This window comes from Triturus cristatus, chromosome 3_2 (genome assembly GCF_964204655.1).
Source record: "Triturus cristatus chromosome 3_2, aTriCri1.1, whole genome shotgun sequence".
Classification (NCBI taxonomy): Eukaryota; Metazoa; Chordata; class Amphibia; order Caudata; family Salamandridae; genus Triturus; species Triturus cristatus.
This window is the reverse complement of record NC_140584.1, coordinates 917,772,668-917,787,535: the sequence shown is the minus strand read 5'-3', so window position 1 is coordinate 917,787,535 and position 14,868 is coordinate 917,772,668. Positions and strand designations below refer to the sequence as shown.

The 14,868-nt window shown below is 40.9% G+C and overlaps 4 non-coding genes across 4 annotated transcripts; all 4 read right to left on the bottom strand.

The window, feature by feature from the left end:
• Positions 1–1,871: 1,871 nt before the first annotated feature.
• On the bottom strand, positions 1,872–2,087 carry LOC146858526 (small nucleolar RNA U3). Its single transcript, XR_014980213.1, has one exon. It is a non-coding gene; the product is annotated as a small nucleolar RNA U3 (small nucleolar RNA).
• A 3,161-nt stretch (positions 2,088–5,248) lies between these two features.
• On the bottom strand, positions 5,249–5,464 carry LOC146858525 (small nucleolar RNA U3). The gene has a single exon (XR_014980673.1). It is a non-coding gene; the product is annotated as a small nucleolar RNA U3 (small nucleolar RNA).
• Positions 5,465–8,625: 3,161 nt separating this feature from the next.
• LOC146858524 (small nucleolar RNA U3) lies at positions 8,626–8,841 on the bottom strand. Its single transcript, XR_014980631.1, has one exon. It is a non-coding gene; the product is annotated as a small nucleolar RNA U3 (small nucleolar RNA).
• Positions 8,842–12,002: 3,161 nt separating this feature from the next.
• LOC146858523 (small nucleolar RNA U3) lies at positions 12,003–12,218 on the bottom strand. The gene has a single exon (XR_014980190.1). It is a non-coding gene; the product is annotated as a small nucleolar RNA U3 (small nucleolar RNA).
• Between the last annotated feature and the right edge of the window lie 2,650 nt (positions 12,219–14,868).

Sequence of the window (14,868 nt, the reverse complement as noted above, 5' to 3'; positions counted from 1 at the left end):
AAGCTAAAAGACCTTTAGGTGTCTCAGCACTACAGAAGTATCCAAAATATAGTTTATGTTTTGTGTACAGAAGACTTTTTACACTGGGAAGTGAATACTTGCCAGAAACGTTTTGTATCTAATATTGATTAGAACAGGAATTGAACTTTTCAGTATATAATTCCGTTTTACAGCATATCCTCAAATGAAGAAAGGAACGGCCATCAACAGTAGACAGTTGTTTCAAAAATTAAACTCTGCCTGTGCCCTTCCTTTTTAGATCAGAACTTATCTGCAACACCTTTGGGCCACTTACAAATACTATTTCAATCTTGATTCTACATAACATATCAAGACAAAGAGTTTTGTAACTCTATGCCAAGCTGTCCAAGGGTTACAGGAAGATATCACAAGAGCATTTTTTCTGCCACCTGGCTAAGCTCTCAGCAGATCAGTGATAGATAATTAAAACCTGACGCTGCAATCTATGCAGCTAACTAAAGTTTAATTCAGCATGATAGACTAAAGTTGAAGGCACTGGACAAACACAAGAAAGGGGACCAGGAAAATCGCCTCTTGGGGCAGGCTAAAAGGCTATCACAATATGGTCTCAACTTTGTAATTTTTACGTAAAAACAGACCATGGCTGGAAAAGCAGTCGGGCGATGCCCCAGACTCTTACAAAGCCAAGAAGAGGCAAAGGCTCTGGGTATTCACCTGGCCTGTCACCAAACTGTAAACTTCTACAATTTACGGCCTGGCGCCAGCCCACCTACCTCGTTTCATAGGTATTCGCAGCATAGTGGATATCCAAAATGGTGGCATTTGGGGTTCTAGCCATTACAGCTATAGAACTTTCAAGGCACAGGGCTTATTTTACTATTTACAACCAGCTGATATTCCGATTCTCTACATGAGGCTCTCAATCTTCCAGTGTTCTAAAATACCATAGGACAACGCTACAGGGGGCTACAATGGTCATTAAATACCCTCTGTTTGAGTTATAGACTCAAGTTAAAGCTGAGCTTCTATATCGAGGGGATAGAACATTTAATCAATGTGATACCCGAGGCAGAAAGTCTATACTGATATCACAAAATTCCCGTCAATGAAGTAAGAATACTCTAACTTGAACCAGGAGAACCAAAAAAATGGCACTTGCTGGAGCAGGTGGCTCGTTCTGACCATTATTCGATCGTTGCAACTCCTCTGTCCCCCAATGGATCTTGCAAAATTCCAAAGTTCGAATGCATCAAGCCCTTGATGTACTAAGGGTTGCACAGGGGCTTGTTGGGAGCTGCAAGATTTTGTGCTGAGCACGCAAGCTTTTATAATGAAAAGTAAACATACGCAGTCCCTTACTTCTGCTTTGCACCGCACGAATTCCTGTGAAAACTTTAACAAATACCAAAGGAGTAGTTTTTCATCCTTAGCAGTCTAAGATCCACCGCAGACTTGTAAGTTGTAAGAAGCCAGGGTGTAAAGCTTCCTCTTACTCTAAATGGCCTAACTAGCATTAGCAGGTTTCTTTAAACAGTCTATTCGAAAGAGTGATAAATCGTTTGAGTAGCAGTAGTTGCCTTGCAGAAGTCTAGGCTCTACAAATAGCTCATACGCACAGTCCATTTAAAATGTACTCTTTACTATCCATGTTCGAAAAACAAAGCTTTTTTTATAAATAACATACCAAATTATCAACTGATGGTGAGAGGTGCCTTTCAAAGAGAACCTCTTGCAAAAACCACAAGTCCAAGAAAGCTCAACAGCTTCTAATAAGTATTCATATACTCAACAGTTAAGTTACAAGAAACCAAAGAAATCAAAAAAGAAATGACAAACTAAACAAGAAATTAGAAACTGATAGACTTTCTTACACCCAAAAATAAAAGCTAACCACTCAGTTTGTGTTCTCTTCCTCCAATCCTCCTGAAAGGAACAGAAACGATCATCAATAGCAAACAGCAGCTACATGAATGCAACACTGTTCACTCACTTCACGCCCAAAAGAGAAAACTACAATTCTTCCTCGTGGTTAGCAAAAACCAGACACTTTCAAACACATTTACTCAGTTAAAAACTATAGAAATGATCCCTGAAAGTATAGTCTTAACAAAATTCTTTATAGCTCACACAGACAGAAAGGGTGGAAACCCTTCCTACTTACAGTAAGACAAGGTTCGGCATCATCAACGGAAATAAAAACATATAAATATAAACATATTTTTTACTCCACAAGATAATATTCCACAGATGCACACGCATACGCCTTTATTTACATTAAAGCCTACTCAATAGATCCTGGTGAGACACTGCTTTATAAATTTGCATATTTTAAATCAGCAACCAATCAAATTCAGCCTGCCTGTTCCTGACCCAATGCTGTACCACAGGGAGAGTTGGAAAATTCTTCAAAAAACTGCAGGTTCCACAAGATCATACAGATGATTTTTAATCCAAATAGTTGGTCCAGATTAGCATCTGTCAAACAGCCAAAAGACTGACACTGATCACTAGCGAGAAGGGACCTGCTAAGGTTGCAAGCGTGGAAACAAACGTTGTAGCATTCAAGCTACCTTTAAATTTTGAACAGTTGCACCACAGATCAAATGTACCGCAACATCTTTGATTAGTTTCCCCAAACAAACTAAGGGGCATATCAGCAACAACCGGCGATAATTATCGCTAAGCGCACTTAGCGCTAGGATAATTATCGCCGGCTAGCGTGGATTATTATCGCTGAGATAACGTGCTATTAGCAACGCTTATCTCAAAAACGATAAAAATCCTAACGCTAACTGCCTAACGTGAGATAATCGCTGGAAACCCAGCGATAATGTCACGAAGTGTGGCGTTAGCTTGCTGATAGGGACTCACAAACTTAGCCATGATATCCACCTTACATAGGATACCATGGCTAAGTCAGTCCTGAAGCAGGCGTAAGGAAAGTAGCAATAACAGGGGTTATCGCTACTTTTCCTGCCGCTATGCTTCATAGCGTGGGCCTTGATGATAGGAGAAATGTCGCTTAGCGACATTTCTCCTGTCATGTCAGGTCAGGTACGCCCACTTTGCATCTCATTAGAGATGCAAAGCTGGGCGTTAGGAATCCCGACGCTAATGCAAGGTTTCACGCGTTAGCGTGACCTTGCTAATTAGGCGATCATTTTTTATCACCAGCTTTATGATATGCCCCTAACTGTTCCCCAGTTCACATGTAAGACTCTAAGCAGACGATGAACTTCGACGGGGGTCCAGACTTAGTGAAAAACCTCTTGCAGCACATACGGGAGATAACGGAACCTATCACTTTCAGAAGAGCCCTGAATGCCTGGCTATCTAAGAAAGCGTTCACATGAACAACTTGTACTACCACCCAGCTTGAATTCATGCAGCTTTTCAAAGCTAAAAGACCTTTAGGTGTCTCAGCACTACAGAAGTATCCAAAATATAGTTTATGTTTTGTGTACAGAAGACTTTTTACACTGGGAAGTGAATACTTGCCAGAAACGTTTTGTATCTAATATTGATTAGAACAGGAATTGAACTTTTCAGTATATAATTCCGTTTTACAGCATATCCTCAAATGAAGAAAGGAACGGCCATCAACAGTAGACAGTTGTTTCAAAAATTAAACTCTGCCTGTGCCCTTCCTTTTTAGATCAGAACTTATCTGCAACACCTTTGGGCCACTTACAAATACTATTTCAATCTTGATTCTACATAACATATCAAGACAAAGAGTTTTGTAACTCTATGCCAAGCTGTCCAAGGGTTACAGGAAGATATCACAAGAGCATTTTTTCTGCCACCTGGCTAAGCTCTCAGCAGATCAGTGATAGATAATTAAAACCTGACGCTGCAATCTATGCAGCTAACTAAAGTTTAATTCAGCATGATAGACTAAAGTTGAAGGCACTGGACAAACACAAGAAAGGGGACCAGGAAAATCGCCTCTTGGGGCAGGCTAAAAGGCTATCACAATATGGTCTCAACTTTGTAATTTTTACGTAAAAACAGACCATGGCTGGAAAAGCAGTCGGGCGATGCCCCAGACTCTTACAAAGCCAAGAAGAGGCAAAGGCTCTGGGTATTCACCTGGCCTGTCACCAAACTGTAAACTTCTACAATTTACGGCCTGGCGCCAGCCCACCTACCTCGTTTCATAGGTATTCGCAGCATAGTGGATATCCAAAATGGTGGCATTTGGGGTTCTAGCCATTACAGCTATAGAACTTTCAAGGCACAGGGCTTATTTTACTATTTACAACCAGCTGATATTCCGATTCTCTACATGAGGCTCTCAATCTTCCAGTGTTCTAAAATACCATAGGACAACGCTACAGGGGGCTACAATGGTCATTAAATACCCTCTGTTTGAGTTATAGACTCAAGTTAAAGCTGAGCTTCTATATCGAGGGGATAGAACATTTAATCAATGTGATACCCGAGGCAGAAAGTCTATACTGATATCACAAAATTCCCGTCAATGAAGTAAGAATACTCTAACTTGAACCAGGAGAACCAAAAAAATGGCACTTGCTGGAGCAGGTGGCTCGTTCTGACCATTATTCGATCGTTGCAACTCCTCTGTCCCCCAATGGATCTTGCAAAATTCCAAAGTTCGAATGCATCAAGCCCTTGATGTACTAAGGGTTGCACAGGGGCTTGTTGGGAGCTGCAAGATTTTGTGCTGAGCACGCAAGCTTTTATAATGAAAAGTAAAATACGCAGTCCCTTACTTCTGCTTTGCACCGCACGAATTCCTGTGAAAACTTTAACAAATACCAAAGGAGTAGTTTTTCATCCTTAGCAGTCTAAGATCCACCGCAGACTTGTAAGTTGTAAGAAGCCAGGGTGTAAAGCTTCCTCTTACTCTAAATGGCCTAACTAGCATTAGCAGGTTTCTTTAAACAGTCTATTCGAAAGAGTGATAAATCGTTTGAGTAGCAGTAGTTGCCTTGCAGAAGTCTAGGCTCTACAAATAGCTCATACGCACAGTCCATTTAAAATGTACTCTTTACTATCCATGTTCGAAAAACAAAGCTTTTTTTATAAATAACATACCAAATTATCAACAGATGGTGAGAGGTGCCTTTCAAAGAGAACCTCTTGCAAAAACCACAAGTCCAAGAAAGCTCAACAGCTTCTAATAAGTATTCATATACTCAACAGTTAAGTTACAAGAAACCAAAGAAATCAAAAAAGAAATGACAAACTAAACAAGAAATTAGAAACTGATAGACTTTCTTACACCCAAAAATAAAAGCTAACCACTCAGTTTGTGTTCTCTTCCTCCAATCCTCCTGAAAGGAACAGAAACGATCATCAATAGCAAACAGCAGCTACATGAATGCAACACTGTTCACTCACTTCACGCCCAAAAGAGAAAACTACAATTCTTCCTCGTGGTTAGCGAAGACCAGACACTTTCAAACACATTTCCTCAGTTAAAAACTATAGAAATGATCCCTGAAAGTATAGTCTTAACAAAATTCTTTATAGCTCACACAGACAGAAAGGGTGGAAACCCTTCCTACTTACAGTAAGACAAGGTTCGGCATCATCAACGGAAATAAAAACATATAAATATAAACATATTTTTTACTCCACAAGATAATATTCCACAGATGCACACGCATACGCCTTTATTTACATTAAAGCCTACTCAATAGATCCTGGTGAGACACTGCTTTATAAATTTGCATATTTTAAATCAGCAACCAATCAAATTCAGCCTGCCTGTTCCTGACCCAATGCTGTACCACAGGGAGAGTTGGAAAATTCTTCAAAAAACTGCAGGTTCCACAAGATCATACAGATGATTTTTAATCCAAATAGTTGGTCCAGATTAGCATCTGTCAAACAGCCAAAAGAGTGACACTGATCACTAGCGAGAAGGGACCTGCTAAGGTTGCAAGCGTGGAAACAAACGTTGTAGCATTCAAGCTACCTTTAAATTTTGAACAGTTGCACCACAGATCAAATGTACGGCAACATCTTTGATTAGTTTCCCCAAACAAACTAAGGGGCATATCAGCAACAACCGGCGATAATTATCGCTAAGCGCACTTAGCGCTAGGATAATTATCGCCGGCTAGCGTGGATTATTATCGCTGAGATAACGTGCTATTAGCAACGCTTATCTCAAAAACGATAAAAATCCTAACGCTAACTGCCTAACGTGAGATTATCGCTGGAAACCCAGCGATAATGTCACGAAGTGTGGCGTTAGCTTGCTGATAGGGACTCACAAACTTAGCCATGATATCCACCTTACATAGGATACCATGGCTAAGTCAGTCCTGAAGCAGGCGTAAGGAAAGTAGCAATAACAGGGGTTATCGCTACTTTTCCTGCCGCTATGCTTCATAGCGTGGGCCTTGATGATAGGAGAAATGTCGCTTAGCGACATTTCTCCTGTCATGTCAGGTCAGGTACGCCCACTTTGCATCTCATTAGAGATGCAAAGCTGGGCGTTAGGAATCCCGACGCTAATGCAAGGTTTCACGCGTTAGCGTGACCTTGCTAATTAGGCGATCATTTTTTATCACCAGCTTGATGATATGCCCCTAACTGTTCCCCAGTTCACATGTAAGACTCTAAGCAGACGATGAACTTCGACGGGGGTCCAGACTTAGTGAAAAACCTCTTGCAGCACATACGGGAGATAACGGAACCTATCACTTTCAGAAGAGCCCTGAATGCCTGGCTATCTAAGAAAGCGTTCACATGAACAACTTGAACTACCACCCAGCTTGAATTCATGCAGCTTTTCAAAGCTAAAAGACCTTTAGGTGTCTCAACACTACAGAAGTATCCAAAATATAGTTTATGTTTTGTGTACAGAAGACTTTTTACACTGGGAAGTGAATACTTGCCAGAAACGTTTTGTATCTAATATTGATTAGAACAGGAATTGAACTTTTCAGTATATAATTCCGTTTTACAGCATATCCTCAAATGAAGAAAGGAACGGCCATCAACAGTAGACAGTTGTTTCAAAAATTAAACTCTGCCTGTGCCCTTCCTTTTTAGATCAGAACTTATCTGCAACACCTTTGGGCCACTTACAAATACTATTTCAATCTTGATTCTACATAACATATCAAGACAAAGAGTTTTATAACTCTATTCCAAGCTGTCCAAGGGTTACAGGAAGATATCACAAGAGCATTTTTTCTGCCACCTGGCTAAGCTCTCAGCAGATCAGTGATAGATAATTAAAACCTGACGCTGCAATCTATGCAGCTAACTAAAGTTTAATTCAGCATGATAGACTAAAGTTGAAGGCACTGGACAAACACAAGAAAGGGGACCAGGAAAATCGCCTCTTGGGGCAGGCTAAAAGGCTATCACAATATGGTCTCAACTTTGTAATTTTTACGTAAAAACAGACCATGGCTGGAAAAGCAGTCGGGCGATGCCCCAGACTCTTACAAAGCCAAGAAGAGGCAAAGGCTCTGGGTATTCACCTGGCCTGTCACCAAACTGTAAACTTCTAGAATTTACGGCCTGGCGCCAGCCCACCTACCTCGTTTCATAGGTGTCGCAGCATAGTGGATATCCAAAATGGTGGCATTTGGGGTTCTAGCCATTACAGCTATAGAACTTTCAAGGCACAGGGCTTATTTTACTATTTACAACCAGCTGATATTCCGATTCTCTACATGAGGCTCTCAATCTTCCAGTGTTCTAAAATACCATAGGACAACGCTACAGGGGGCTACAATGGTCATTAAATACCCTCTGTTTGAGTTATAGACTCAAGTTAAAGCTGAGCTTCTATATCGAGGGGATAGAACATTTAATCAATGTGATACCCGAGGCAGAAAGTCTATACTGATATCACAACATTCCCGTCAATGAAGTAAGAATACTCTAACTTGAACCAGGAGAACCAAAAAAATGGCACTTGCTGGAACAGGTGGCTCGTTCTGACCATTATTCGATCGTTGCAACTCCTCTGTCCCCCAATGGATCTTGCAAAATTCCAAAGTTCGAATGCATCAAGCCCTTGATGTACTAAGGGTTGCACAGGGGCTTGTTGGGAGCTGCAAGATTTTGTGCTGAGCACGCAAGCTTTTATAATGAAAAGTAAACAGACGCAGTCCCTTACTTCTGCTTTGCACCGCACGAATTCCTGTGAAAACTTTAACAAATACCAAAGGAGTAGTTTTTCATCCTTAGCAGTCTAAGATCCACCGCAGACTGGTAAGTTGTAAGAAGCCAGGGTGTTACGCTTCCTCTTACTCTAAACGGCCTAACTAGCATTAGCAGGTTTCTTTAAACAGTCTATTCGAAAGAGTGATAAATCGTTTGAGTAGCAGTAGTTGCCTTGCAGAAGTCTAGGCTCTACAAATAGCTCATACGCACAGTCCATTTAAAATGTACTCTTTACTATCCATGTTCAAAAAACAAAGCTTATTTTATAAATAACATACCAAATTATCAACTGATGGTGAGAGGTGCCTTTCAAAGAGAACCTCTTGCAAAAACCACAAGTCCAAGAAAGCTCAACAGCTTCTAATAAGTATTCATATACTCAACAGTTAAGTTACAAGAAACCAAAGAAATCAAAAAAGAAATGACAAACTAAACAAGAAATTAGAAACTGATAGACTTTCTTACACCCAAAATTAAAAGCTAACCACTCAGTTTGTGTTCTCTTTCTCCAATCCTCCGGAAAGGAACAGGAACGATCATCAATAGCAAACAGCAGCTACAGGAATGCAACACTGTTCACTCACTTCACGCCCAAAAGAGAAAACTACAATTCTTCCTCGTGGTTAGCGAAGACCAGACACTTTCAAACACATTTCCTCAGTTAAAAACTATAGAAATGATCCCTGAAAGTATAGTCTTAACAAAATTCTTTATAGCTCACACAGACAGAAAGGGTGGAAACCCTTCCTACTTACAGTAAGACAAGGTTCGGCATCATCAACGGAAATAAAAACATATAAATATAAACATATTTTTTACTCCACAAGATAACATTCCACAGATGCACACGCATACGCCTTTATTTACATTAAAGCCTACTCAATAGATCCTGGTGAGACACTGCTTTATAAATTTGCATATTTTAAATCAGCAACCAATCAAATTCAGCCTGCCTGTTCCTGACCCAATGCTGTACCACAGGGAGAGTTGGAAAATTCTTCAAAAAACTGCAGGTTCCACAAGATCATACAGATGATTTTTAATCCAAATAGTTGGTCCAGATTAGCATCTGTCAAACAGCCAAAAGAGTGACACTGATCACTAGCGAGAAGGGACCTGCTAAGGTTGCAAGCGTGGAAACAAACGTTGTAGCATTCAAGCTACCTTTAAATTTTGAACAGTTGCACCACAGATCAAATGTACGGCAACATCTTTGATTAGTTTCCCCAAACAAACTAAGGGGCATATCAGCAACAACCGGCGATAATTATCGCTAAGCGCACTTAGCGCTAGGATAATTATCGCCGGCTAGCGTGGATTATTATCGCTGAGATAACGTGCTATTAGCAACGCTTATCTCAAAAACGATAAAAATCCTAACGCTAACTGCCTAACGTGAGATTATCGCTGGAAACCCAGCGATAATGTCACGAAGTGTGGCGTTAGCTTGCTGATAGGGACTCACAAACTTAGCCATGATATCCACCTTACATAGGATACCATGGCTAAGTCAGTCCTGAAGCAGGCGTAAGGAAAGTAGCAATAACAGGGGTTATCGCTACTTTTCCTGCCGCTATGCTTCATAGCGTGGGCCTTGATGATAGGAGAAATGTCGCTTAGCGACATTTCTCCTGTCATGTCAGGTCAGGTACGCCCACTTTGCATCTCATTAGAGATGCAAAGCTGGGCGTTAGGAATCCCGACGCTAATGCAAGGTTTCACGCGTTAGCGTGACCTTGCTAATTAGGCGATCATTTTTTATCACCAGCTTGATGATATGCCCCTAACTGTTCCCAAGTTCACATGTAAGACTCTAAGCAGACGATGAACTTCGACGGGGGTCCAGACTTAGTGAAAAACCTCTTGCAGCACATACGGGAGATAACGGAACCTATCACTTTCAGAAGAGCCCTGAATGCCTGGCTATCTAAGAAAGCGTTCACATGAACAACTTGTACTACCACCCAGCTTGAATTCATGCAGCTTTTCAAAGCTAAAAGACCTTTAGGTGTCTCAACACTACAGAAGTATCCAAAATATAGTTTATGTTTTGTGTACAGAAGACTTTTTACACTGGGAAGTGAATACTTGCCAGAAACGTTTTGTATCTAATATTGATTAGAACAGGAATTGAACTTTTCAGTATATAATTCCGTTTTACAGCATATCCTCAAATGAAGAAAGGAACGGCCATCAACAGTAGACAGTTGTTTCAAAAATTAAACTCTGCCTGTGCCCTTCCTTTTTAGATCAGAACTTATCTGCAACACCTTTGGGCCACTTACAAATACTATTTCAATCTTGATTCTACATAACATATCAAGACAAAGAGTTTTATAACTCTATTCCAAGCTGTCCAAGGGTTACAGGAAGATATCACAAGAGCATTTTTTCTGCCACCTGGCTAAGCTCTCAGCAGATCAGTGATAGATAATTAAAACCTGACGCTGCAATCTATGCAGCTAACTAAAGTTTAATGCAGCATGATAGACTAAAGTTGAAGGCACTGGACAAACACAAGAAAGGGGACCAGGAAAATCGCCTCTTGGGGCAGGCTAAAAGGCTATCACAATATGGTCTCAACTTTGTAATTTTTACGTAAAAACAGACCATGGCTGGAAAAGCAGTCGGGCGATGCCCCAGACTCTTACAAAGCCAAGAAGAGGCAAAGGCTCTGGGTATTCACCTGGCCTGTCACCAAACTGTAAACTTCTAGAATTTACGGCCTGGCGCCAGCCCACCTACCTCGTTTCATAGGTGTCGCAGCATAGTGGATATCCAAAATGGTGGCATTTGGGGTTCTAGCCATTACAGCTATAGAACTTTCAAGGCACAGGGCTTATTTTACTATTTACAACCAGCTGATATTCCGATTCTCTACATGAGGCTCTCAATCTTCCAGTGTTCTAAAATACCATAGGACAACGCTACAGGGGGCTACAATGGTCATTAAATACCCTCTGTTTGAGTTATAGACTCAAGTTAAAGCTGAGCTTCTATATCGAGGGGATAGAACATTTAATCAATGTGATACCCGAGGCAGAAAGTCTATACTGATATCACAACATTCCCGTCAATGAAGTAAGAATACTCTAACTTGAACCAGGAGAACCAAAAAAATGGCACTTGCTGGAGCAGGTGGCTCGGTCTGACCATTATTCGATCGTTGCAACTCCTCTGTCCCCCAATGGATCTTGCAAAATTCCAAAGTTCGAATGCATCAAGCCCTTGATGTACTAAGGGTTGCACAGGGGCTTGTTGGGAGCTGCAAGATTTTGTGCTGAGCACGCAAGCTTTTATAATGAAAAGTAAACAGACGCAGTCCCTTACTTCTGCTTTGCACCGCACGAATTCCTGTGAAAACTTTAACAAATACCAAAGGAGTAGTTTTTCATCCTTCGCAGTCTAAGATCCACCGCAGCCTTGTAAGTTGTAAGAAGCCAGGGTGTTACGCTTCCTCTTACTCTAAACGGCCTAACTAGCATTAGCAGGTTTCTTTAAACAGTCTATTCGAAAGAGTGATAAATCTTTTGAGTAGCAGTAGTTGCCTTGCAGAAGTCTAGGCTCTACAAATTGCTCATACGCACAGTCCATTTAAAATGTACTCTTTACTATCCATGTTCGAAAAACAAAGCTTTTTTTATAAATAACATACCAAATTATCAACAGATGGTGAGAGGTGCCTTTCAAAGAGAACCTCTTGCAAAAACCACAAGTCCAAGAAAGCTCAACAGCTTCTAATAAGTATTCATATACTCAACAGTTAAGTTACAAGAAACCAAAGAAATCAAACAAGAAATGACAAACTAAACAAGAAATTAGAAACTGATAGACTTTCTTACACCCAAAAATAAAAGCTAACCACTCAGTTTGTGTTCTCTTTCTCCAATCCTCCTGAAAGGAACAGGAACGATCATCAATAGCAAACAGCAGCTACATGAACGCAACACTGTTCACTCACTTCCCGTCCAAAAGAGAAAACTACAATTCTTCCTCGTGGTTAGCGAAGACCAGACACTTTCAAACACATTTCCTCAGTTAAAAACTATAGAAATGATCCCTGAAAGTATAGTCTTAACAAAATTCTTTATAGCTCACACAGACAGAAAGGGTGGAAACCCTTCCTACTTACAGTAAGACAAGGTTCGGCATCATCAACGGAAATAAAAACATATAAATATAAACATATTTTTTACTCCACAAGATAATATTCCACAGATGCACACGCATACGCCTTTATTTACATTAAAGCCTACTCAATAGATCCTGGTGAGACACTGCTTTATAAATTTGCATATTTTAAATCAGCAACCAATCAAATTCAGCCTGCCTGTTCCTGACCCAATGCTGTACCACAGGGAGAGTTGGAAAATTCTTCAAAAAACTGCAGGTTCCACAAGATCATACAGATGATTTTTAATCCGAATAGTTGGTCCAGATTAGCATCTGTCAAACAGCCAAAAGAGTGACACTGGTCACTAGCGAGAAGGGACCTGCTAAGGTTGCAAGCGTGGAAACAAACGTTGTAGCATTCAAGCTACCTTTAAATTTTGAACAGTTGCACCACAGATCAAATGTACGGCAACATCTTTGATTAGTTTCCCCAAACAAACTAAGGGGCATATCAGCAACAACCGGCGATAATTATCGCTAAGCGCACTTAGCGCTAGGATAATTATCGCCGGCTAGCGTGGATTATTATCGCTGAGATAACGTGCTATTAGCAACGCTTATCTCAAAAACGATAAAAATCCTAACGCTAACTGCCTAACGTGAGATTATCGCTGGAAACCCAGCGATAATGTCACGAAGTGTGGCGTTAGCTTGCTGATAGGGACTCACAAACTTAGCCATGATATCCACCTTACATAGGATACCATGGCTAAGTCAGTCCTGAAGCAGGCGTAAGGAAAGTAGCAATAACAGGGGTTATCGCTACTTTTCCTGCCGCTATGCTTCATAGCGTGGGCCTTGATGATAGGAGAAATGTCGCTTAGCGACATTTCTCCTGTCATGTCAGGTCAGGTACGCCCACTTTGCATCTCATTAGAGATGCAAAGCTGGGCGTTAGGAATCCCGACGCTAATGCAAGGTTTCACGCGTTAGCGTGACCTTGCTAATTAGGCGATCATTTTTTATCACCAGCTTGATGATATGCCCCTAACTGTTCCCCAGTTCACATGTAAGACTCTAAGCAGACGATGAACTTCGACGGGGGTCCAGACTTAGTGAAAAACCTCTTGCAGCACATACGGGAGATAACGGAACCTATCACTTTCAGAAGAGCCCTGAATGCCTGGCTATCTAAGAAAGCGTTCACATGAACAACTTGTACTACCACCCAGCTTGAATTCATGCAGCTTTTCAAAGCTAAAAGACCTTTAGGTGTCTCAGCACTACAGAAGTATCCAAAATATAGTTTATGTTTTGTGTACAGAAGACTTTTTACACTGGGAAGTGAATACTTGCCAGAAACGTTTTGTATCTAATATTGATTAGAACAGGAATTGAACTTTTCAGTATATAATTCAGTTTTACAGCATATCCTCAAATGAAGAAAGGAACGGCCATCAACAGTAGACAGTTGTTTCAAAAATTAAACTCTGCCTGTGCCCTTCCTTTTTAGATCAGAACTTATCTGCAACACCTTTGGGCCACTTACAAATACTATTTCAATCTTGATTCTACATAACATATCAAGACAAAGAGTTTTATAACTCTGTGCCAAGCTGTCCAAGGGTTACAGGAAGATATCACAAGAGCATTTTTTCTGCCACCTGGCTAAGCTCTCAGCAGATCAGTGATAGATAATTAAAACCTGACGCTGCAATCTATGCAGCTAACTAAAGTTTAATTCAGCATGATAGACTAAAGTTGAAGGCACTGGACAAACACAAGAAAGGGGACCAGGAAAATCGCCTCTTGGGGCAGGCTAAAAGGCTATCACAATATGGTCTCAACTTTGTAATTTTTACGTAAAAACAGACCATGGCTGGAAAAGCAGTCGGGCGATGCCCCAGACTCTTACAAAGCCAAGAAGAGGCAAAGGCTCTGGGTATTCACCTGGCCTGTCACCAAACTGTAAACTTCTACAATTTACGGCCTGGCGCCAGCCCACCTACCTTCTTTCATAGGTGTCGCAGCATAGTGGATATCCAAAATGGTGGCATTTGGGGTTCTAGCCATTACAGCTATAGAACTTTCAAGGCACAGGGCTTATTTTACTATTTACAACCAGCTGATATTCCGATTCTCTACATGAGGCTCTCAATCTTCCAGTGTTCTAAAATACCATAGGACAACGCTACAGGGGGCTACAATGGTCATTAAATACCCTCTGTTTGAGTTATAGACTCAAGTTAAAGCTGAGCTTCTATATCGAGGGGATAGAACATTTAATCAATGTGATACCCGAGGCAGAAAGTCTATACTGATATCACAACATTCCCGTCAATGAAGTAAGAATACTCTAACTTGAACCAGGAGAACCAAAAAAATGGCACTTGCTGGAGCAGGTGGCTCGTTCTGACCATTATTCGATCGTTGCAACTCCTCTGTCCCCCAATGGATCTTGCAAAATTCCAAAGTTCGAATGCATCAAGCCCTTGATGTACTAAGGGTTGCACAGGGGCTTGTTGGGAGCTGCAAGATTTTGTGCTGAGCACGCAAGCTTTTATAATGAAAAGTAAACAGACGCAGTCCCTTACTTCTGCTTTGTACCGCACG